A 26608-nucleotide genomic window follows, 5' to 3' on the forward strand; every position below is an offset into this window, starting at 1 on the left:
TTGATGCAGAACTTGCTCAGATTCAAGCACACCACTGTTTCTATTACGCGGAGGTGTTGTGGTAACGCAAAGCACATGACTTCCAAAAGAACAGGGAGAACACCCTGAGCACTCGGGGTCTCAAAGAGCAGGTATTAGCTTCAGCGGAACCTTCTGGAAGCAATACAGATATCACTTATCTTTGGGGGATTCTCCTGAAACCCTGTGTTTCCATTTCTTATTTGCATTAGTCACTCCGCAAACAGCTTTTGTGCATTTAAGTTAATCATAACGAAGGTTCTGAGCTGTGTTTTCAACACCAGTAGTGATGCCAATGAGATGGGAGCATGACTCGTTTTTCTTGTTTCCTGAATGGGTTTTGTGTCCATATAAACCTATCTCAGCGGGAAGACTGAGAATTAAAATTAATTACAGTTATGCTGTTTGGTATATCATTAAGATGAAACTGGAGGAAACTGGAATGGAGTTTGGATTCCACTTTAGCCACAGGACACAGAGAAATTAAGAAGGAACAGAGCTGGAAACCTCCTACAGGCTAGCTTTCATGGCGCTAAAGATGCTGTGCCTAGTGTTCGGAGGGGGAGGGCAGGATTTGCATAGCTGTAGGATGTTACAATCAGGCAGAGCATGTCTGCTGGTGCAGCAGGGACAAGAGCACACTCACAGACCAGAAAATCCCTCATTCTGAAGGAGTCCTTTCTGCAGAGGATGGTCAATACAGAAACCTGATTGATGTGCAAAGAAGAGACCGAGGGAAGCTCAGTGGCTAGCCCATCTCTATCACTACTCACCCCTCCCTCTCACCCACGTACTAGGCCCAGTGAACACCACCCATCAGAGGCAGAAAGACTTTAAGAGTCAGAGGACGGAGTAGAGTGATTTGAAAGCTACTGTGAAGACTGGCATGGTTTGTCAGCCGTGAACACATAGCAACTATGGGTATCTACACAGGATTGGGGGGCTCCACTCTTCCACTATTGAGAGACCAGTGGCCCACTAAGTCCCATTTCTTCCTCGGGATCGTATGACAATTGACAGTTGCTGGAGAAAGGAATGACACTGTCTATAATGGTGTAGTTCCCGGGATACTAGGTAGGCAGGGGTTTGTTCAGAGGGAAAGGAGAATGCCAGAAGGCCACGGGTAGCGAACATAAGCAATCGAAATACACTGAAACTGTCAGACAGAAAAAAGACTTTTGCAACTTGATGAAATAGCAAAGTGAAGTTATCAATTAATATCGATTAATCAATCCTCCAGTTATGAACCCAGACTTGAGGGTGGAGAAGTCTCTCTCTCTCTCTCTCTCTCTCTCTCTCTCTCTCTCTCTCTCTCTCCCTCTCCTTCCCTCCCTCCCCCTTCCCCTCTCTTACACACACACACACACACACACACACACACACACACACACACACACACCAATGAAAACAGGCAAAAGAGAGAACAGGGTGATGAAGAAGGACAGCCTTTCCTTGAAGATACTGTAGGGACAGGGAAATGACTTTTAAAAAGTGATAACCAAGAATGCCAAAGTTCTCCAAAAGCCGATGACTCATACCCTGACCCCTGATGCCAGGTCTGGGAAAGGTATAGAAGTCCCTCACAGCTCATCCTCAGAGGGGCCTGTTTCTTAGTTGTCAGTATTGATGAAGGAGCTTGGCTTACCTCTGCTGAACACTTTCCCAGACATCCAATAAATGTCTACTCCCTTCTACCTCCACCCCCAACCATTGTTGTATTAGTTGTTCATGAGCCTTGAATGTTTCCTGTTTATACTGCTTTCTTACCAATCTCCCAAGAGGGGTCTCCTAGACCACTGGTTTTAAAGGGGACCCATCCTCATCCCATGCCTACTTTTATCACCTCACTCACTTAGTAGCACTCGCTGTGTGGAATAGTTGTGGCATGCATTAGCTCGCCAGGACAGGAGCTGTCTAAGAGCCTCTGAGGGGTGTGTGTTACTGGTGAGCTGGCAAAGCTGTCTCAGATAAGGGCTGTTCATAACAACTTATAATTCTATTCACTGCGCAATTATACAGGAGAAATGAGGAGTGTTCCTTGCATCTCCCATCTTGTTTTGCCTTGGCTCTCCTCCTCACTTTACAACACCCTTTACAAGTCTCCAGATGCCAGAGACTTCATCAAACTTACAACACATTTAGACAAAACACCACGGGCAAGAAGTGGCCTTTGCTGTCAAAATGTTTGACATGTGTCATGAGCACTGTTGTCCCACTTTTTGAATCTACTTAAGGAAACAAAAGGTCGTTCTGGGGACATGTTGGCATTTGTAGACAAATGATTTAAGGAGGCATAGCAAATATATTCCCTACCAAGAACCTTAAAACGGTGTTTCAAGTAATTTTAACAAAAGCTGTGCACCTCACCTATGAAGAAACGAAAGTCTGCAAACGACATGTCAAAATGCACAGCCAAAGAAGCAACTGCAGGCTCTTTCTAAGGTCTTTATTTCATTATGTTATGTGTATGAGTGTTTTACATGCATGTATGTTTGTACAGCATGTGTGTCTGTTGCATGTAGAGTTCAGAAGAGAGTGCTGGATCTCCTGGAACTAGAGTTACAGACAATTGTGAGCTACTGTATGGATGCTAGAACCCGAACCCTGAAACTCTGGAAAAGCAGCCAGTGCTTTTGTTGTTGAGTTATTTCTCTAGCCCACCCCCAGACTCTTAAAAAGAAGCTTGAAATAGGCAAAATTTAGTGGAAATTACGTCAATGAAGATAAATTTGTGCAATTAGAAAGCTAAGAAAAGTGTAAATGTTAATATCATATCTCCCATAGAAAGACTTTAACATGAGAGAACAATCATGCATGTAAAGGGTTATCACTCAGAGTCTACTCCTCCCTCAGTCACTGACCTGAGGGCCCTCTTTTAATCTGGCTCACTGAGGCAGCTGTGCCTTAACTAAAGAAAAATAATTTCACGTATTTAATTTCTTTTATCCCGAGATACTTTCAATGAAAATCTGAAAAGTCACCTCTTCTACTTCAGACTTGTTTTCTCAATAATCTTATTGGCTTCTTTCTTTTGCTTAGAGTCTACTTGTACACATAAGTGCTAGTTAACAAAGCATTATCTTTAAGTGTGCAGACTGTTGCTGGGTTTGGACGTCTAGGCCTATGGGTTCCAGAGAGCAGTGCCACCCTTGGACATAATGCTGAAACAAAGCTGGTGTTCATAGACTCTCGTCAGGATGTAAACCATCCACAGTAGGAAATGAGTCTGCTTCACTTTCATCTGATCTTAGGGCCCAGGTCTGACTGACAGCGATGGAGGGGACAGCACGGTCATCCAGTTCTCTAGTGCTGGCTCCTTGCTGTCTGCTTGACTAGGTGCCTACAGTTTCTATGCAAATATTTAAAGTCTTACTTTTATTGTTTACTCATTTGCACCTCAAAGTTATGACTTCGCAACAAGTTCATGTGTGTATGGCACGGACACACACCTAGTTAGGATGCCCAAGGCTCCCGGTCATACATTTTGGAATCTCGTTTTTGTACCACTTGACCTTGGAAAGGTTTCACTCATTTCTTTTGCATTTCTAATTGCAGCTCTTTGACACACAACATTTAACATGCTCAATGTAGAGTGACTCTACTCCACAAAGAATGTGGTGTCAAGCTATTGGAAGATCTAATATGAACAGCAGAACTGAGTCCTGGTTTCTGATTTAAATCAAGGTGACTGGTTCCTCAGAACTGGACCTCTGCTGTAAGAACAGAGCTCTCCATCAGCTCCCTTCTCATAACACTTCCGGTGGATGGACTGATGCTTCCTCCTTCCAACTTTGAGTTTCTTCATTGCTGTTTTACTACTGTGCTTTTTTTTTTTTACAAAGAAGACTGAACAAGACACACAAATGAACTGCCCTTACATCTCTGCCTACAATTTGTCAGACTCTTATAATACATACACATTATTTTTCCTTTATCTTGAGAATTTCATAAATGTATGTAATGAAAGACGATGTGATCTACTCCCCCCCATTTCCCACCTCCAACTCCCCCTCCAAATCATCTCCAACATGTCCCCTCTTGACCTCTGGCTTTCCTTTTCTTTTGATAATCCACTAAGTCCAATTAGTGCTATCTACGAGTGCATGGGGGCAGAGCATGGGAAACCTACCAGCAGCCACACATTCCAGAAAGAATGGTTCTTCCTTCCCAGAAGCTATCAACAGCCATTAGTTCCTAAGTAAATGGCCTTTGAATAGCCTGGCATCTTGCACATAAACACTGGCATGCAAAATACTTTATCATTCATATAATTCTAGACCGTCGTCCATCAAACGGCCAGTATTTCAACTCACTGCACACTGGACTGCAGGCTGGGCATGTTGTTTCTATGCTATCTTTTGCTTTCATTGTCTTACTTCCACAATTACCTGGGTATTATCATGCAAGACCAACGTCTACATTGTGGGGAAATGGAAAAACCCAAAGTCTATATTTTAGTGATGTTCACCTCGTCAGTTAAGTACAACTAAAGTAGAGAGAATTAACAGGCCACAGCAAAGGAAAACATCCTAATTCTAAACCAAAGGCCATCGTCATACCTTCAGCTGTGAGAGAAAGCAATCATTTTGAAGATGCAAAATGCTGGAAATATACCGTTAAATAGTTTATTTAACATTCGGAGTGAGGCTGTCAAAAAATTTTTTATAATAGATTATAGGTACTGGGCACTAAAATATCCATTGTAAACCTCACTTGGCTTTTGACTTCTGTACAGTGTTACAGATTTCTGGAAACCTAGAGTTTATTAAAGTAAAAATTTCTGATAGAGATGGCAGACAGCCATCAAAAAGGAAATGCATAGATAGATAAATAGGTGCCCAGATGAAGCAAAGAGGAAAAAAATACCAGATAGGGTAGATGAAAAGAAATGAGAGAAACAGAAAAGAAAAAGTATAGAAGAGGAGAGAGAATACAAAGGGATAAAAGAATCTAGAAAGACAAGAGGCAGTTTTCCAGCTCGTTTGTTTTTTTCTTTTTTCTTTTTTTTTTTAACAGTAGAAGCAGAAAATGGCAAGGAAAGCCAGGAAGGGGGTGGGGGGAGAGCATACACCACAGGGAACACAGCCACTTAGCTATGCTACACATTTCTCTAGCCAACAAATCAAAAATTATATTTATTTGAGGAAAACACAGTTCTTTCAAAACATCAAGGAACAGCTGCTAAATGAGGCAGATTAGACAATTTGGAGTGACTAGGCAGAGCATTGTGCTGTTAAAATTAAAGTCATCATTACTTGTGTGAGCATATAATTGACAGCCCATATAAAAACCCCACGTGGAAGATCCCATCACAACCACTGGGGAGAGGGAGGAGGCCACTCTTCGGCGGGGTGAGTATTCCCTTTCCTTCCCAAATGAGTGAGTTTTACACCATCACAGATGCATCCTGATGTTAATTAGAGCGAAACCCTTTTGAAATGGAAATATAGCAAGAAGAGAAGAAATGGTGGGCTTCCCAGAGATATTCCACTGAGAGGGAGTTCGAAAACTCTTAGAGCGCTCACAATGAGAACCAACCACAGAAAATTTCAGGACAGAGTGGGATAAAGAAGTTATCACCTGGCACAAACATTTCACAACAGTGGGAAAACCTGAAAGTCAGTGGAATTAAGTACTCCATCCAAATTTTAAGTAACTCAGATCTGCTCATGTTCAGTTTAACAAATGACTAAGGAATCCATACGCTATCCACAAGGACCTGAAGCCTTCTTCTGTGTGTATTTAACATCGTTCTCAGGTCTATCAACTGGGAGCCTCCCGATGTCCAAGAATGGTGTCTTGTTTCCAGTTCTCTGGGGGAACAGAGCACGTTTGGAAAAGAGTGATGGATATTTTAATGAATGGATAGTATGAAGAGCCCAGATGTTACTCATTTGACATCATCATGTGTGTGTGTGTGTGTGTATAAACCTCGGAAAATAGGTTCCTGCCAGGACAGGAGACTACACTTGACACTATGCCAGTATCCAAAAGAAGCTAATCATTGATTTCAATTTCACTTTCACCAGGGATGAGCAGTCTAAAAATTATAGGGTATACAGCTCAGACGATAAAGATCATGCACCCCAGGGGACATCTTACCTTTCTTCTAAGGGCAATGAGACAATAATACAAAATAAAAGTCACACGATTATTAGATGACCCCAGAGGAAAACTTTCTTCAAATCATCCACAATCATGTAATTAAAGAATTCCCCAGAATAGACATGTCCAGTGACTATCTCTTCTGTTAGTGTCTTTCCACCTGGTAATATGAAGATTGTCCAGTGATTAGGGAGAAGTCCCTGCCATCAAGCAAAACTGAGGTCCCAGGTTGGGATTCTCAGCAGCAAAGTAAAAGCCAGGTGTAGTGCTGTGCCTGAAATCCCAGTGCTGGGACTTTAGATCCTTGGAACTTATGAGTCGGGCAGCCTAGCACAATTTGTGAACCTCAGGTTAAGTGAGAAACCTTGTCTGAAAAAATAAATTGCAAATTAAGAGGGAGATACCTAAAATTTACCTCCACTTGAACATACACTGTCCTTCACTTGAATATATAACACACAAGGCAGAATGCAGCAGGCACCACACACACACACACACACACACACACCACGCACACCACACATACCTACACACCACATACACACCACACATACACACATACCTACACACCACATACACACCTACTACACTCATACACATACACCACACACACATATACACTGCACACATACACCACATACACACACCACACACATACCACAACCACACACACACATACCTACACACCACACCTATACCACACACACATACCTACATACCACACACATATCTACATACCACATACATACACATACCACACACACACCTACACCACACACACACACACCACATACAACTACACACACACACACACACACACACACACACACACACACACACACAGATCATTTCACCCCATTCACATTCTACAGAATCACAGTCACCAAAAACCCCTTTTCTTCCCCAAACCCCATTTTGTCTCCTTCTATATATTGGCCTTCCTGATTTCCTTATGCAATCCTTCACAACTCATCCCTCTGCTGCTACACATACTCCCGCCACTGGAGCCTCCCTCCATCTCACCAACTCCTGTCTCAGGTGACCACAGCAATCATGCTGACTGTGACTGGCAGTACCTTCCTTCCTACAAACTGTGCCCCACTTGTGGGGGCTGGGACACTTCATTCAGTGACCATCTTCTCATAAAGAAGGGCATTCTCTCCATTCCCTATGAAACCCTGATACACTCTCAAAAACAAAAATGTTGACTTTGATTTTAATGTCATTTTAGTGGTATTTGTACAAAACTTTATCCCTGGGATATTTAAGTCTTGTCTTCTGTTTAGAACTGTGGGCTGAAGAGAGAATATATTCTGACCTACAAATGATATAGTCACCAACAAAACTCAAAAACACAACTCACACATTGACCTTACCTGAACAAAAGTACACTTCACATTTAACAATGACATTACAGTCAGGAGATATTATTTGTAGACATTAACATCTCATAAGCTACAAAAGGGGCAAACAAGCACACTCACCTAACTAGCTAGACAAGGATAGCTTGTCACTTTGCAAACAATTAGTCAAATGAAACTAAGTGGGTCCTTTCTGAAAGGCATTCTACAACTGGGTTTATGATCATTGGAGGCCTCTGCTTTACTGAGACCACAGGTTCACCACAGTATTCTGGAACAATGTAGAACAATGTTGTGTGTTATAAATTGTTGTGATTTAGTCTAATTGAACCCAGTGAGAGAGTCAGCTTGAGAAAATACTAATAAGGGCTGAGATATGTCTTTGCCAGCAAAAGCCTTGTGCAGCAAGTCTGACTACCCGGGTTAATTCAGGATTCCACATTGGGAGGGAACTACCTCCCCAGAGTTGTCCTTTTCTCTCCATACACTTTGTAACACACACACACACACACACACACACACACACACACACACACACACACACCCAAATCCAATAATATAAAATATCTTTAAAAAAGTATTCTCGAACAAGCGTGACTATAAACTGTAAGGCATGTGACAACTGCAGAAAGAGGCAGGTAATTCATTAATAATTAATTACTATAATTAATTATAATATATTTAAAATAATTATAATTCAAAATTAACCGATATAATTAATAATTGGAATTAACAGTGTAATCATTATACATATGTACCTATATTATTTATTCCACCCCAAGAATCTTGTCAGTTATGAAGTAAAGTCAAAATCATAATCGCAGAGACATCACTGAGTCAGCACCAGGGGTGTGGTCTGTCTCTGCATCTAAGCAATCCCTTTCACCAACTATTCAACTGAGCTCCTTCCCACAGTAAATTCTGAGCAGCTGCAGTCTCCACCTGCCAGGCTTAAGAAGGAGATCCACCCATTCCCTCAGGCAGGCTCTGCAGGGTGCACTAAACACCCTTAGTAGAAGTACAACACTCCTAATATCCTGCCTCTAAAGCAAAGGGGTGGAATTAGCCATCTGATGGTGTAGGGACAGCTAGCTACCTTTCTTGGAACTAAGTGTGACAGCTAAGTAGGAGAGTGACAGATCTCTTCTCCTTTGCAATCACCACTGGTTCTTTGGAAAACTCCAAACTGCTTTCTCTCCCAAGCTCCTCTCATCATCTGCCTCCTTTCCCTCTGGCTTGTCAGCGCTGATTCAGCATCAGTCAGATGTCCTTGGGCCCTTGGGCTTGTTGGGATGAGAAAGGGAAAGAAGGGCGGGACCTGCCAGTAACCTGGAATGCTTTTAGTAGGTTGAATCTGAAAATGGGCTGTGAGAAATTATAATCTCGCTTCAACTGCTTGCAACCAGCATGTCTTGGTATGTATTTATTTAGTCTCCGCCTCTAGATCAGAGAGACCTTGTAATCTGTAGCCTTATCACACTAACCATAGCCAACAGGTCACCAGCATTCCCACAACCTCCCGTCTGTCCTTAAAACGCACGATTGTCTTTTTACACACTCATGAATCTAGCAGCTAACACAAGCTCTCCTGTCCCTCACGCACAGGAAACCTATCAAACAGAACTGGCTTGAAGTCTCCAAGACCCCTTCCAGGAACCCCTTCATGCAGTCACACTCTGTGCTTAAGGTCACAATCTATAGGAGCGGTTTCCCAAGGGATCAGAATCATCTGGAGAGCTCAGTGAGGTCACAGACCCAAGGCACCCAAACTCTTCCAGCAGAAAGAAAGTGGATTATTTAAAAAAAAAAAAAAAAAAAAACTCTTCCTCTTCAACTTCTGCTTGGCCTTTGAGCTCTCTGCAGCCTAGCTCTGGGCTTCCTGGTATCCCTGATCAACACTTCCAACCTCTCTCCTCACTCTCCCCAGACCCTCTTCCTTCTAGTCCTGTCCGAGGGTCCTTCTCGCCAGCAGGAAATTCCTCAAGCGATCCCGGGGGCGGCGCCTGTCCTCTAGACCGCACCTCCAAAGTCAGAGACATCACTTTCAAAACTTTGTAACTCCCTCTCCCCAAGTCCCAAGGGCCCTGGAGCGCAGCCCCGCGCTCTGCAGGCCGCGTCCGGTCCCCGCGCTCCACTCACCCGCAGCTACTGCCTCCGCTGCCGCCGCCGCCGCTGCGAAGGTGGCGCCCAGGAAGCCGGGAGGAGGGAGGCGCACCTGCGCGGGCGGGAGCTGGCCGCACCTCCCGGGCGGTGCCGAGCGTGTCACCAGGGGGCGGCGAGTTACAACAGGTTCCGAGTCGCTACACAGAGCAGCGCACACAGGCCAGCGCCCTGTCTGAACTCAAAATCCCAGCCCTACACACAGCACTCTTTCTTTTCCTCCTCGCCCGCCGGGCTGGGACGCGGGAGCAAGTCCGGACACCTGCGCGCTGGAGCAGGGACCCGGAAAAAGCCAAGCACACCTGGGAAGAAGGTGGACCTTTGAGCTTCACAGGGGTGCTTTCTGCCTGGCTCTTAGGCTCCAGGATGCACTTGGGAGTCCTAGGCTTTGCAACTGGGCTTAGAACCCTCCTGTCCCGCAGCCCGCAACCCACAGCCCGCAGGTTTCCAAACCCATGGGCGGTTTGAAAAAGACACAGAGGTTGAAAGAAAGAAGAATTAAAAAAAAAAAATCAGCTTGGGTATGGATTTTCGACTGTTTTGATTACTTGGAAGGAAAGCACCAATACAAGCAGCTCACTCCCGGGGACAATGAAAGAAGCAGAGACTGAAATTTGATTTTTTAAAATTAAATGTATTTATTTATTCACTCTACAATCCAATATCAGCCCTTCCTCTCCTTCCAGTATCCCCCCTCTAGTAAGTCCTCTCCCCCATCCCCCTTAGAAGGGAAGCCCCCTTCTAGGTGTCACCTCATGCACACCCTCATCCCGTCCCTACCCTACCCACCCCCCACCCCCCACGTTAAGTTGCTGCAGGACTAGGCACATCCTCTCCCACTGAGGCCAAACAAGGCTGTCCATATAAGAGTGTGGCATCCACAAGCAGGCTGGTAGGCATCAGACTCAGGGACAACCCCTGCTCCCGTTGTTTGAGGGATCAGGCTGCTCATCAGCTACGTATGCACAGAGGGCTTAGGCCCAGCCTTGTTCACTCAAGTTGGTAATTTATACTCTGGGAGACCCCCTAGACTCCTGGCTAGATGACTCCATTGGTCTTCCTGTGGAGTCCCTCTCCTCTTCGGGTCCCTCAATCGTAAATCTGTTATATCGACACAATGGAATACCGCTCAGCCATTAAAACAAGGACATCATGAACTTCGCAGGCAAATGGATGGAACTAGAACATATCTCTCCCTGAATGAAGTAACCCAGACCGAAAAGGTCATGCATGCTATGGAGTCCCTTAAAAGTGGATATTAGCCATAGAGAACAGACAAAGAACACAAAGAACAAGAGAGCCCAAGGGAGGACGGCTAATCTTTCTCAGAATAGGAAACAAAATAGATTATCGCAAGGCTATGAATGGAAGGAAGTGGGTGGGAGAGGGGAGAGAGAGGGGAGTAGGGGAGCAGGAGGATTGTGTAGGAAGAGCAGGGAAGAGAAACAGAAAATCAGCTTGGGGATGGGGACAATCTCTAAGATGTGCCAGAGACCTCAGATGGGGAGAGGCCTCAGAGGGTCTAAGGGGGCAACTCCAGTTGAGAGTCCTAGCAGGAAAGAGCCACTTCCTGTAGCCAGGCAGGACTTCCAGCGGAAGGATAAAGACAGCAGCCCACCCACAAAGCCTTGGACCCAAAATGTGTCCTGCCTACAAGAAGTACAAGGACAAAGTAGAGTGGGATCTGAGATAATGGCCACTGATGACTGCCCCAACTTGAGATCCATCCAATGGGCAAGAACCAATCCAGGACACTCTCAATGATACTTCGTTACGCTAGCAGACAGGAATTTAACCTAACTGTCCTCTGAGAAGCTCCACCCAGCAGCTAGATGGCGCCTCGAAGTCTTAGGGAAGAGTTGCAATTCGATTTTTAACAGAAGCGCAGCAGTAAAATTTCATTTCTGTCCCTTTCAATTAATATCATGCATGTTAAGAGTGACCCGTATAATCAGGAAACCGTCAAGATCCAGCCGTCTCAGACAGTGTTAATACTGTAGCCCCTGAGTCTGGAGAGGTGGCTCTGACCATAAGAGTGGTGGCTGCTCTTCCAGAAGACCTGGGTTTGATTCCCAGCACCCACAGGCAGTTCACAACCATCCATAACTCCAGTCTGAGGGGATCCCGTGCCCTCTAAGGCTTCTCCAGGCAGCAAGAATGAATATGACACACGTACATATGTACATGCAGACAAAATACTCACGCACATAAAGTAAAAACAGTTTTTCACTGTGGCCAACCTAGTTCAGGAGCATGACGTCTGAGGCCAAGACAAACACTCTTTCAGCTTCTAGATTGACACTTGCATTATCACAAAACGCAGTTAACCTTTAAAGCACTTTTATGGAAAGTACTAAACTGTTAGAATTTGAGCTAGGTTAGGACTGATGAACTGGACTGGGCAGGAAGAGGAAACTTACATGCTCTAAAAAGGTGAGGCACGCCAACCTAGGCCGAAGTCAGAACAGGTTCTAGCACAAATCAGGGGTTATAGGTCCTAACCTCTGACTTCTAGTCTCTTTGCTTCAAAAGAATGTAGAGAATTATCTTGCTTTAGCACATTGAATTTTTTCTTGTTTGTGCTATTTTTGTCTATATATTTATATTTTATTTATTTATATTATAGTTATATAATATATTATATATTACATATATCATACATTATATGTTATATATGTGCATATATATGTATTATATATGTATGTATACACACACACACACACACACATATATATATATCAGTCTGTTTATTGACCCAGCACACTAGCCTTTTACTCAAATTATGTTCTCACTGACAAGTATGTGTCCCCTGCCTTCAAATACAACTCCGGATTTTTCTCATGTTGGTATTGAACCCAGGGTCTTAGCTACTTCTCAGCCCCAAGATGTCAGTTTTCTCCCTCCCCCCTCCACTTTCATTGTTGGTTTGTTTAGAGACAGGGTTTCATATAGCCCAAGCTAGCCCTTCGAACTCCCTATAGCCAAGGCTAACCTTGAAATGTTGACTTTAGTGTCTCTGCTCTAGAATGGCTTACAAGCTTGTGCAAACATGGCAAGCGCCAAGGTGCTCCTTAAAGATGCAACTTTGTTTTACATTGCTTATTAGGGAGGAGGCCCCATGTGTATGGAGAAAGCACACTGAGACTCTCTTAGCAGAGGTACATGTTTGTTGTTGTTTGTTTGATTGATTTTTTTTTGTCAACTTAACATAAGTGTCTTCTGGGTAAACAAAACTTAACTGAGGAAATGCCTCCATTAGTTTGTCTGTAGGAAAATCTTTTGATATTTTCTTGATTAAAGACTGATGTAGAAGAGCTCTCAGCCCTGTGGGAGATGTTACCTCTGGGCAGGTCGTCTTGAGTTATATGAGAAATATAGTCCAACAAGCCATGAAGAGGAAGCCAGAACGCAGCGTTCCTCTGTGCTCTCTGCTTTTTTCTGCTCTAGGTTTCTGCCTTGGCTTCCCCCTACAGTGGACTGTAACCTATAAGCCAATAAACCAGTTCCTGCCCAACTTACATTTCATCATGGTGTTTATCAGGGCAATAGAAACCTAATGCAGACAGCCTGTTTTCAAAACAAGAATATACAGACTAAAAACTAAAATGGGTCCGTCATTCAGTGGGGAGTCCAGTTTTACTAAATAAGCACACAGGCATAAATCCAGAGACTCACAAAGACGGAAGGAAATCAATTATCAAAAAAATTAAAAGCAGGGAAATACAAATAGTGGCTCCATTTCAAGTGTTCTCCATCTTTAATTGGATAGGAGATATACAAAATTGGCCTTGGCGACTGCAGAACTTTCAAGGTAGGTGTTTTCGTCTCTTTTCTATTGCCATTACATAACATTATGACCAAGAGTACTGATAAAAGGCAGCGTTTAACTGGGGGCTTACAGTTCCAGAGGGTTAGAGTTCATGGCTGTCATGCCAGGGAGCAAGGCAACAGCAGCTTTTAGTGAGAGCTTACCTCTGATCTTCAGGCAGGGGAAAAGGAGAGGGGAGGGGAGCAGAGGGGAGGAGGGGAGAGCAGAGGAGGGGAAGGGAGAGGAGGGGCAGGGAGGGAAGGGAGAGGAAGGGAGAGAAGGGGGGAAGGGAAGGGGAGGGGAGGGGAAAGGGAGGGGAAGTGAAGGGGGAGGGGGGAAGGGAAGGGGGAGGGGGGGGAGGGAAGGGGGAAGGGAGGGGAGGGGAGGGGACAGAGACTGGTTCTGTCTTGGGGAACTTCCAACCTGCATACCTCCTCCAACAAGGCCACAGCCCTAATCCTTTCCAAACAATGGGATCCAAGCATTTAAATGCATGAGTCTCTGGGGTCATCTTCACTCAAATCAAGGACAAAGGGAAGGGATACTGAAAGATCTTCACATAGACCTTCACATAGCTTTTTGAGGTTGATGGTTCATGAAGAACAGACCTCTGTGGCCCATGCAGATGGCACATGGTCAGGTCCTGAAGAGGTAGAATTAAGAGCAAAACAGGAAAACAAAAACAAATTCTGAACTATATCAATCCATTACCAAATTTGGCCATGCAATGGACAAATTCAGAAAGATGGTTTGCTCACACTCAATATTACTTATTCCCTAAGATTACGATGAGAATTAATGAATTAAAAATAGTATATGTAAAACCTTCTGGCCTTAGGTATGTGGTAAGTACATACTAAACTACCACTTCTGTTACACGGGAGTCTTGTTGTGAGGGATCTGAATTGCAAGCTGAAAAATATGAACTAGTGTCTACTGGTAGTAATCTGAATATTCCAACATTTAAAACCCTTCAGCAAAAATTCTTTAAAAAGGGGGAGGGGTTACCAAACTTTATATCCATCTGTAGTGAAGAGAGCATCCGAAGCATGGCAGCAGTATAAAGGGAAATAGAAAGACGAATGTCCAGCCAGTGAAGTGAGAGACCACTGTGACTGAGTCTGACTCTGTGCTGGAGCAAAAGGAGGGGAAGAGCAGCCATGGCTGTGCCAGCTGCCAAAAGTGCACAGCCTCTGTAATCTGTAAGCACTCAAAAAAATATTGTGAGAGGCAGAAGGAATTGCAGGTAGTGAACAGGGCCTTGGACATTTCTGCATGCAAACACTGTTCATAATTAATTCCTCCTGGTTTCTTTTCTAATCAGTTATTATAGAAGACAACTAAAATTAGACTTTAACAAGTTATACTCAGAAAGTCGAGGGTTGACTGAGAAGTCTGGAAACCCCACTAGAGAGCTTCAAAAAGAAGACTTCTAATAAGAGCAAGTCTAATGAATAGCTTTACCTAATCTATAAATCTCAGTCTAAAATCTAATACCAAATCAGCGAAACTATCACATTCGACACATCTTCATGGATTTCTTATATTGAGCTAAGGACACAGGGGGATGAAGAACAGCATTTAAGATTTTTCTGTCTCTACAGTACTTACTTTTTTTGAGAAAAGTACAGATAAAATATCAGAATCCAGGGAGCAGTCATCACAGCAATGAAACACAGGTAAATAAAACAGAAAGAAACCATAGGAGAGGTAAGTCAAAGCTTATTGAGAAAGAAATAAATTATATTCTGAATAATATTTTCTGCTTTAATTATTTTGTTTTCAACAAACACAAACCCTTTAAAAAAGCTTTCTATATGCAATAAATTGCTATTCCAGTTTGTTACCAGGGCCCAGTTACTATTTGCACAAAAGTGCTGACAATGCCTTGTAGGCAGGCAGATAAAGCCATTAGTAGAGAAAGGAGTTGTATTAACAATGGAAAAACAGACATGTTGTTTTTTTCAAAATCACAAATACTTTGGGAGAGATTAGCAAGCAAATTTCCTACCAGTGTTGGCAAAATCCACTGCTGGGTGAATCACCACACAAGTTTAACAATGTTACTACACTTCATCCTGAGACTTCTGGGAAGGTTATTTAAATGAATGTCACAATCACTTCGGGGATCTCTTACATTTAAATTGTTACATAAAGTATTACGTGATATTGATTCAGCAAATTATTGAGAATTTTCTATAGGCAAGGCATTCTGCTTGGTTGGGGTAAGGATGAAAAATCAGCAGAGTAGAAAACCTGAGATGACACCACTAGGAATTTAATCCTTGTCTGATTTCTTGATTTGTGCAAGTTTGTTCAAATTTGTGTAAACATTGAGCGACATTACCATTTACAATTCAAAAATACGGTACAAAATATTTCTGAAAGGTATGGAATCAAATGCAATTAAGTTGGATTAAGTATGCATATAGACAAAGGATTTCTGCCTTTTCTTGTTTTCCCCCATCACTAAAGTTCTTTAGGGAAAAAAAAAATAAACACTTTTTAGTTTTAGTTGCATCCAATTTTTATATTTATAATATGGCACTGGGAAATTATTTTTTTGATCTGTAAAACATCTGTAAAAGATTAAGTAGTATTAACAAATTATTATAGGAAAAAGGTAAAATGACTTAATTAAGCCCACAGAAATCATGATAATTTATTTTTAATAGCTTAAATCATTAGTTCCTGTGAATGCAGTCTTCTCTCTCTGGAAGAGATCAAACACACAAATACATCACATTGCTTACATTTTTCATAGTACAGATAAACCACTTTTAGAATCCTGCCGCTATTTATTGGTGTAATCCATAATGAAGCAATTAGATGGAGTGACAAGAATTAGAGTGAAACTAGGAAGATATTTAATATAAAGCAGTGAATCTTTTAATTGTTTGACTTGAAGAATATTTGTTATTATTTTATTAAAATGTTCTGAAAAGTCCCCCCTTTAAATATGTGCTAAAATATTAAATGAAACTTTCAGGAAGTCATTAACTCTTTATCATTCTGTGGGTAAATATGAATAATCAACTTCAAGAGGTTTTTTTTTTAACAATATGGAGTAATATGTAAAACTCTTGACTGTCAACAAGCTAATGAATAACAGTCATCCTGTTATTATATGTATATGTATGTGAGATATAGCACTTTTCAAAATTATAGACATAGGTTAAATATACTATCAATAGATTTCACTGTTTTATAAATGCAGGTTACAAAGAATTTGCTTAAAGCCAAAATGACACGTTAAATCTGGGAGTTGGGAACCACAAAACCAGATTATATGCATGCATTAGAGCAAAGATTGGAAAGAGGAGAAAGTCGAAAATTGGAATTGTCTGAGATTTTTCACGTATGGCAGGCCAAGTGTCCTTAGGTCCTAATAGATGTTGTGTGCTCTGTGGGACTAGCCAGCTAATTGCATGTAATCATTCGCTTATGAAAGAAGTAGTTGAGGGCTGCAGAGCAAATCTTTGTGGTTAGTGTGGTTTTTACAGAACACCACCTATGAATTGAAGGAAGGTATCTGCTTGGACACAAGTCAATCAGATTCTTTCTTGGAAATCATAGACAAAGGAAGGAAGGTGGCTCCTGTGTCTAATGGAAAGCTAATGGAAGCTGTGAGACTAGGGTGACACTCATAAACTTCAGCTAGAAAGAAAGAGAAGTGATCTCCCCCCTTCTAGACAGTCCAATTATCTAGGCCTGGATGGCCTGCATGTATTTCACCCTGTAGACCGTGTTTGCCTTTACTTCACTGAGAGCCACCTGCTGCTGCCTTGTGAGTGCTGAGATTAAAGGCATGTGTCACCATGCCTGACACAAGAGGAGACATTTTCTTGGAGTTGCCTACAAGTTGGACAGAGAGCTTCAGAAGGTGCCCCTGCCTGTAGTTTCAATAAACTGTTTGGATCAATAATGTGGACTCAGGTGAAATTCATTTCTTACCTGCTGCTGATATCTTATTTGGGATAAATACATATTTGTTCACATCTATTCAGAAGATGTCACTCAAGAAGGGGACACCTCAGATTCAACCAAAACATTAGCTTTAACCTACTTTAGTATCAGCTGATGATCTGAAAGGTTGTTAGAGAACCTCAGTGAGTGAGAGAGACCAGCTACGCCAGGTGAGGAGCAAGTCCAGACTTTCCCACCCCAGAGAGAAAGAAATGATGCTTCCCTACCACAATACAAACAAGTCTTTGGTGAGCCTGCTGTTGGGTCTTGAGACCTGGGCAGATTAATTACCAACATTGAAAGCATCACAATAACTGCATGTGTGGGAGCATGTTGCTTTACAGGAATTCAGTTTCTTGCTTGGAACCCGAATTGAAAGTATATAAGAAAAACCTTTGGAATATCTGAGATCTGGTTAGGAGAATTAACTAAGAATTAGATGATTCATAGTAGGCAGATTCAGGAAACATTGTGACACCAACACAGTACCCTAATAGAGAATCCTAATACTACACGGCTATCAAACTCAGTCCTTCTCTCTACATCTAACTTCAGTAATAAACTCCAGTGTCAAAACAATCATCTAACATTTCTTCCCTTTATTGGCTCTTTTTATGTCCACTTGACACAAGCTATTGTCATGTGGGAGGAGGAAACGTCAAGTGAGAAAATGCCTCCATAAGATCAGGCTGTAGGCAAGACTGTAGAGCGTTAAAAAGATTTAGTGATTGACAGGTGATGTCCAGCCTATTGTGGGTAGTACCACCCCTGAGATCGTAGTCCTGGGGACTATTACAAAAAATCAGACTGAACAAGTCAGGGGAAGCAAACCAGTAAGAAGCACTCCTCCATGGCCTCTGCACCATCTCTTGCCTCCAGGTTTCTGCCCTGTTTGAGTTCCTGTTCTGATTTTCTTCAGTGATGAACTGCGATATGGAAGTGTAAGCCAAATAAACCCTTTCCTCCCCAAGTTCCTTTCACCATGGTGTTTCATCACAGCAATAAAAGACTAATTCTCCAAAGTAGAAGTCTCTTCATTACTTTATGAAGAACGTTCCATTTCTTGATTGGCAATAGGAAGGGGTGCAGTTAGTCATGATAATAAAAGCTTCTTCCTCACCCCATTGTTACCCATTTGCAATCTGTGGCCAAGTTCAATCAGCAGAAAAATTAGAATTGGATTTGGCAGAAGTTTATCATCGCAGGCAGAGGAGCTTTCGGGGTAAAAATAGGAGTTAGGGAATCTTTGCAATCAGTGTTTTATGAGGGGAAAATCCTGCCAACTGAATCACGAGTCTCAAGACGGTATAGAACCGAGCAACAGTGGCCCTTGAGGGGGAATAGTAGTGGCCTTTTGGGTCATCTAAAGATCTAAACTCTCACATCGCAAAAGAAGTAAAGCAATATATTCATAACTTCACACAAGCACACACACACACACACAGAGAGAGAGAGAGAGACAGAGAGACAGAGAGAGAGAGAGAGAGAGAGAGAGAGAGAGAGAGAGAGAGCAAAATCTCCCTTATGTTCGGTTTTAGTTAGTAGTCTTGAACGACACTGAATAAGGAAAAGTTTAATTCTGTCTCGTGAAGAAGTCATCCTTTCTGCTATCCACTGTTATCTATCCAGTGCTTGCCATCCTTTGGTCTCTAACTACAGTACAGAAGATGGTGGGAATCCATACATGAAGAGACTAGGAAAGAAGAAGGGGCAGAATAACGGTCACTAGGGGAAAATGAGCAGAGAATGTAATGGGCCTTCGATTAATCCTGTCTGACAAACAGGCTTTTCTTAAGAGTCCCAACATCTCCCCATTTCTCCTGTGCGAAATGCAGCCAGAAACTGTAGTCTTTGCTTATCTTACTGCCACCCATGGAGTTCAGCATGGACCTAACCTTTCATGTTTTACTTGAAAAAACATGGAAAACTAGGGTGCTCGAATGATTCAAAAGTGTCAAGCAGAGGGGTTGGGGATTTAGCTCAGTGGTAGAGCGCTTGCCTAGCAAACGCAAGGCCCTGGGTTCGGTCCGCAGCTCCGAAAAAAAGAAAAAGAAAAAATAAAGTGTCAAGCAGAGATTGGTTCTTGATCCATCAGTAAAGATGCTAGCAGCCAATGAGCTGGGTGAAATAGGCAGGACTTCCATGTCCCCATGGAAAACCTAGCAGATGCAGGAGAGAGAAAAGGAGATTTCTCCATGCTTCAGAGAATATTGGACACAATATGGTCACAAGTGTTTGTGCTATATCCTCACGGTATCTTAGCACTTAGATCACATGCCTTCTTCACTTGTAATTTTGAGGACCACATATAAATGGATGATGATGCCTTGCTCGCTTTCAGCAGCCTCCAGGAAACTGTTGTAAGAATGAGGCCTACTGAAATACAGAAGCCAGCTCACTGAAAAGAGAAAGAGAACAATATCTTACTGTGATGATAAAACACAGTGCAGGAGTCTAAGGTGGCAGCTCATAAGAATACCGGTGAATTACAGTGCGCGCGCGCGTGTGTGTGTGTGTGTGTGTGTGTGTGTGTGTATTCTAAATCCATGAGGTAAAATAAGTATAATCAAGCAGCAAAAAGACCTCTACAATAAAAATTACCACCAAATGGTCTCACAGTGTTAAAATAGATCTATTGAGACAGTCCTAATTAAAAAACAATAACCTAAAACATTATTTCTAAACAATATTGTGTTTCACTTGAGCTACCTCTGTTTTGTGCATTAAATAATACTTGGTATTGTAAATATTTAAAGCTAATATATGAAGTTCATAATATATGAAAGCAAGAAATATCATTTAGATGCTTTCTGTTCAGATTCAGTGCTTGGCTGCTGACTTTCACTGACTTCTACAAAGCTTCCAAGTGCCTGATCCTTATGCAGGAGTCTGATGTAAACAAACAGATGGTTACAATTACCTCAGTCTTTTACAGAATTCCAGTACAGGGTCCAGCCAGTTGTACAATTACCTCTGACCTCATGGTAATTATATATTTAACTTTAGGATATATTGACTCATGATAATCTCGATGTAAAGTTTTCCTCATGTGACTTTGTGTCTTAATGCTCCCCCACAAAGTCGCACAGTTATTACCTCCTGACTTATGTTCTGGATCTTTTCCAACTGTTAAGTTTTATCTCGGCCCCTTGGATGAACCTTTTGTAAGTCTTTCTGAGGGCTACTGTCTTTTTTGTCTTTCTGTCAGCCTAGAAGCAGTTACCAAGACACAGGCACTCCCAAATGCCTAAAAGCAATTCAGGTGGCCTCTAAAAGGAAACTAACAAGCTATGAGCCATCTAACTTATCCTTCTTCCTGCCACTCTGAACATATTTTTGGGATGCAGAACTGACACAGTGGACTGAGCCTTCTTTGCATCAATCAACCTTTCTCTCTCAGCAGCTCAGATCACATCCTTCAGGAGCAGCTCGACTCCTTCCCTGCTGTACTGCTCCAAAATTCAAATGAACAAAGCTGACTACCACTAAGGATGCGATTGGTACCCTCCTCAAACAATAGTGCCTCCAGGCCAACAAATCTACCTGGTCCGAAATGGTCCCTAAAGACAGAGAGACTCAACACAAATCCCTCCTGTTTCCCTCCCACTCTGGCTCTCCCCTGGTGACATTTTCTCCTCATTAAAAATTCTTAAGAAGTGGAAGTCATTGATTAAGACAAATCATATCTTAGTCAAGAAAATAACTTGTATGGTTTCTTTCTATTATCAGTTGGTACCACCAGTTGATACAATATTTACCGGCTAGCTGACAGGGAGTGGCCTACAATAAACTTGCTCATTATGGGAACTGGTTACACACTCATTCCAGTTTCTTTATTCCTAACACAAAGGGATATACCTTTGTTTTAAAGAAATATTTAAAAAGTAAAATAATTTTAAAGAGAAAATTATATAGATCTACTGAATAACATAGCAATTCCACGACTTGATAAATAGCCAGACAAAATGATGCCTACATTCCCATATTTATTGCAACATTATTTTCAAAAAGTGAGATGCATAGTCAACCTAATCACCCATCGGTGGATGACTGGATAAAGCAATGGTGTACGTATGCAGAAAGAAGAAGACACTCAGCTCCAGGAAGCAACAGTGTATTGCCACCCAGAGCAATGGATGTAAGTACGGGAAGGATCCCCAGATAGACAAATGTTTCTAACCTTCTCTCATAAGATCTGTCTGAAAGTACAGTGATGCCTACTAGAGGCTCATAGAATGGGAGGGAAGAGAAATAGATGGAGATTAGATTATGGATACCGAAACACTGAAGCAGTACATTTTAGTGTGCAACACAGTGGGATACCCAGTTAATAATAGCATTTAATAATACTGAACAACTATCACCCAGGAGCTTTAAGACTTTCATCATAATTGAGATGGAAATATAAATTACTCTGACTTGTTAGGTACATATACTCTCTATGTTTTAAAGTAGTATATTTTCCTCCATTAAATAATATTATGATATGTTAACCAAAATAAAAATATATATTTAAAATCTGGTATGTCCATATAGGTTAAGACGTAGAGTTTATGTAGATATTTCTTACTATTTACTCCTGACAGCAATAATTCTCTGTCCAGGTATTTTAAAGGACCAGCCACTGGAAAGCTACACAACAGGTTAGAGAGAACTGTCACCAGTCTTTGCCCCAGTGGAAGCCAGTTAGGAGAGGCATGAAGTGATTGGCAGGGTGGAAAGGACATTATTGGCAAAGACAGCAATTGGGTTTCACTGCTTTTGATCCAAGACTTACAATCCAGATTATTACATTGTGAAAGTCTCAGAAAGAAAAAACAAGGAAAGCCCTGGTTACTTGACCTGTCCGAGACCCCTCAAGTCTGTAACAAAAAAAGGTATCTATTACTACTGAACCATTAACTCAACATCCAGTTCATTCAAATCACATAAACGGAGATGAGGCAGGTAATTAGATAGCTCCGCAGAAGGAATCCTGGCATTTCTTCCATTCAGACATATCTGTGTGGGAAAAGAAGGCATGAGTTATTCCCTTTTTAGAATAGTTGAAAGCATACATGTGGGCTAGAATTTACTCTGTGGCCAGGCTGGAGATTCCAACTGCTCCTTTTCGTAGAAAATAACTTATGTAATGGTTAAAACAAGTGTTTTCGGCTCTCCCCTCTTACCTCTGCACAAACAACAGACACACAATAGCTACCATTTCCCCTACCTACATCCATGGTGGACTCTCAGTAGCTAAGAGAATAAATACATCATAGAGAACCACATCTGGATGTGATCACAGGCACATATAAGCAGATGTGTCATCTACAAATGATGTTGACACCTTATCTTTTGCCATGGAACTGAGCTTATCATGGGTGGTGCTTGTCCAATGTTCAGAGGAAACCTTTAGTAACTACTCAGTATGTAAACACAAACACTGGACACTGCACTGTGGGGTTGAAATATTGCAATGGATAGGAAGAACAGTCTATCAGTGCTTCCGCCAGTGTGGGGTTACCCTTATCTATTCACACACTTCTAAAAGAAATACCAGCCATGAGACATACTTTTACTTCACTCTGTGAACCCCAAACACAGATGTAAGTGCTTGGCACAGGCTTAGCCAAAGCTGGGATCACTTTAAGTATGGCCACAGAAGAGTGGACTCTGGATAGGCTTATTGCAAAAATAAGATAGAGTTCCTCCAGGTAAAAGGATTCTGACTGTGTTTGTTGTTATGCCTAAATTAGACAGGTCATAGATAGGGTGGCTTTAGAGTTATGGAAAGAAAGACTGCTGAGAAATCAGGAGGAAGATACGGCAGTATTCCTTTTTCCTGAAACAGTTACAGGTATTATGTCAAAAGGATGGCAATCAGCTTAAAACCATGTCCCCTGCCCCCAGTGGAACTAGATCAGGAGAATATTACTGAACAAAATTAAACTCTAAGACCTTAAAATTGAAACTGAGAACGTCTCTCTTACAGAGTACCTCGTTAGTTGTGTCATGTGACAGATACTACAGCATGGAAATTCCGGGGCTGTGACAATAACATTTCACCTTAGGGATAGTCAGGCAGGAATCATGAGACAGATGAAAAACTGAGATGAGATATGCAGCAATGCACAAGAGAGGTAGGAAGACTGTTCCGAACGCCCTCCTCATTCTGGTTCCGTTGACTTCCAAGGTTCCAAATCCAAGTTCTCGGCCACTCTCTACCTCTGTGAGTTCAGTTAAATTTCCCTGTATGCTTATACTATGGCCCTCTGTATTGTTTCTTTAGAAGATGTTTCGAAGTAAAACAACCATGCAGGTATAATAGTTCTTATAACTAATATTTAAAAAATTAATATAACTAATAATTAATAATGGTAGCTAACATATATTGAGTATTTTATAGGTTTACAGGAATCATTTAACATTCATTATAACCTCATGACACAGTGTCATTATTCTCTGTTTAAATATGATAAAAGTAAATGTTATCATATATTGTTACCCATTTAGCCAAAACTTTCAGCAACTTTTTCCTACAAACCTTCACCAAGAATATAATCAATCATCTGTATAAATGATTTTATTATAACACAAGTCTAATTTTAAAGCTGAGGTTTAGCATTCAGAAAGTATCACAATACTATCAGTTTGAAGTTCTTAGAGTAAATCTTATGAATAAATACAAAGAAAAAGCAGCAAGTACACTCTGTGTTCTGGTTTTCCGATACTTTTTTTCCATCTAGAGCTATGGCTTTAAACTTCAAACACATGCATACATGACGCAGACAACTTGGTGTAACATGATAGAGCCACTTTGTCTCAAGCAGAACACGCTCTGCATGGCTGTCCAAACAGAATGTCTAGAAAAATATTAACCACATGGAATCTTACCTATGACATGATTTATCATCATGTAACTCGACGGACAGAATTAGAAAACACTCTACCACTGAAACTCCCAGTGCACTTTGAACAGTTTTACGAACCCTTTATCCACTAGGTATCTTCAGAAGAGTCAGTGCATAGTGGACCTGATATTACTGTGACTTCAGGAATGCCTCACATCCGGTCCAGAAAGCTTTCTTTCCCACCCGTTTCTTACTCAGGACTTGTCTTCGCTGACTTTCATGGATGTCTCACAGCCATTTGCACCATCACTGTGTGCCCTGTGTCTTTCTGCATGATTAAACTGACTTCCTCCATATCTAAAAAGACGACACATTTATTCACTCATCTTTCTTACCCAAGTAGGATGTTATAATGCGACTTTTAAAAAAGTAATTAATCAATACTTAATTAACCAAAATATTAATCAGTATTTTTCAAGGTTCTGGTAATTCAGTTACAGAAATTAGTTCATGAAAGACACGAAGGGTTTGGGCACCTGTTTTCTTTCTGTGTTGTAGTCACTATTGCTCTCAAATCCATCTCTTCTAATCCCTTCGTGCTAATACCTAATTTCCTTCTTAATTCTTGCCAGTGCAGTATCTACGTATATTAACTTTCCAACACTTATTTAATAACATCCCCCATATTAATCAATTTTATATTACTGTAATAAAACACCATAACCAAAGGAACTTAAAAGGAAAAAAAATAGAATTTATTTGTGCTTATGGTTCCACAGGGTTAAAGTCCATGGTGGCAGGGCAGATGCAGAGTTTTATGAACTTCTGTATCCACTCAATATAATTCAGAAAAATCAATGTAAGGATGGTCTAATTTTATTTGGATCCTGGTCTTATATCTTAAACCATAAGCAGGAAGCAGAGAGAGAACAGTAGAAATGACACAGGGCTTTGAAACTTCTTAGCCCCACCCCCAGTGACAGAGTTCTTCAATAAAGCCACTTCCTAGGTCTCGCAAACAGTGCTGTCAATTTAGACAGGTGGGACACTTATCATTCACCTTTCCTGTTTGTAAGACTACTATGGTTAATCCAGATTTAAATCACAAGATATTTCAGCTTCCTGGATCCTGGGAATGCCAATTCTGTTTTTACCCTTATTTTAACCTGTAATATGCCTCAGGTAACTGCTCTTGAATTTGCCATTACCAATATCAACTCTCTACAATTAGTAAATCTAAACATGTATTTTCTAATCACTATTTCCATTTTCTACCGTTTGCTCTGAATAATTATCTGGCATCTAATACTTCCCCAGCTGACCTAGAATCCATTGACCATAACACTAGTCCTTACCTCCTCATGCTTCACATTTAATGCTGAATTAATTAATTGATTTATTTTGATTGAACTTTTCTAGAGATTGAATATTGGGCCTTGTAGTTTTAGGTAAACTTTTTTATTAACTAGTTAAAACCCTTGCTTTAGAGTTTACTTTTCTTAGTTATAAAAACGATTTAACTGTGAAAAAAAACGCAAGAGGTGGCTACCTTTAAGGGTCATGCTTTATAAAATATTACTAAATTTTACACTGGATAATCTTATACCAAAAAACAATTCAGGGACTTTCTTTTTAAAATTCTTAAGCTGCTTCTCTTTAGAAATTGTCAATTTACCAACATTTCTGATATTGTGTTCTTTATTAGTGGTACATATGGCTACCTTAAAATATATTTTTTCAAAACCAGTAAGAATAACCTTTAATCTCTGCTTATTGCAAAACAGGAGTGTATGCTTTTTCCCCCCTTGGAAATATGCAGGTTTTTTTAATCATTCATTTATTTTATGTATGTGAGTACACTGTAGCTGTACTCACACACATAAGAGGGACCAAACACACCAGAAGAGGGAATTGGATCCCATTACAGATGGTTGTGAGCCACCATGTGGTTGCTGAGATTTGAACTCAGGACCCCTGGAAGAGCAGTCAGTGCTCTTAACCACTGAGCCATCTCTCCAGCCCTATGCAGGTTTTTTTTTTTTTTTTTGATTAGAAAAGATTCCATCTAATTCTCTCTTCATGCTTCAGAGGTTCATATAGGAACATGATTTGTATTTTTAGACACCGTAACTGAACACATCTGGTAAATTCCAATGTTGCTAGTGCAAAGCGGCTAAAAAGAGCTGAAAGGTGTAAGGGGATAAAGACAATTAGATTTGAAAGAGACCTAATTACATAATACCATACAGTATCTGATAAAGCCATTGTACTTCTACCCTACATGAGACAGGCAGATAGCAGAGGCATTTGAGAGAGCAGGTTACTGGTTGATGCAGTGTTGAACTGGCGTTCAGATG

The 26608-nt window shown here is 41.3% G+C and overlaps 1 protein-coding gene across 1 annotated transcript in view; it reads right to left on the reverse strand.

The window, feature by feature from the left end:
* Positions 1–9682, reverse strand: part of Sack1b (scaffolding CK1 anchoring protein B) — a 76756-nt gene extending 67074 nt beyond the window's left edge. The window contains 1 exon segment of the mRNA NM_001108169.1: positions 9624–9682. The gene's annotated coding sequence lies outside the window, so the exon portion shown is untranslated.
* Positions 9683–26608: the final 16926 nt, after the last annotated feature.

The sequence above is a fragment of the Rattus norvegicus genome, chromosome 8, assembly GCF_021556685.1.
Source record: "Rattus norvegicus strain SHRSP/BbbUtx chromosome 8, alternate assembly SHRSP_T2T, whole genome shotgun sequence".
NCBI classification, from domain to species: domain Eukaryota; kingdom Metazoa; phylum Chordata; class Mammalia; order Rodentia; family Muridae; genus Rattus; species Rattus norvegicus.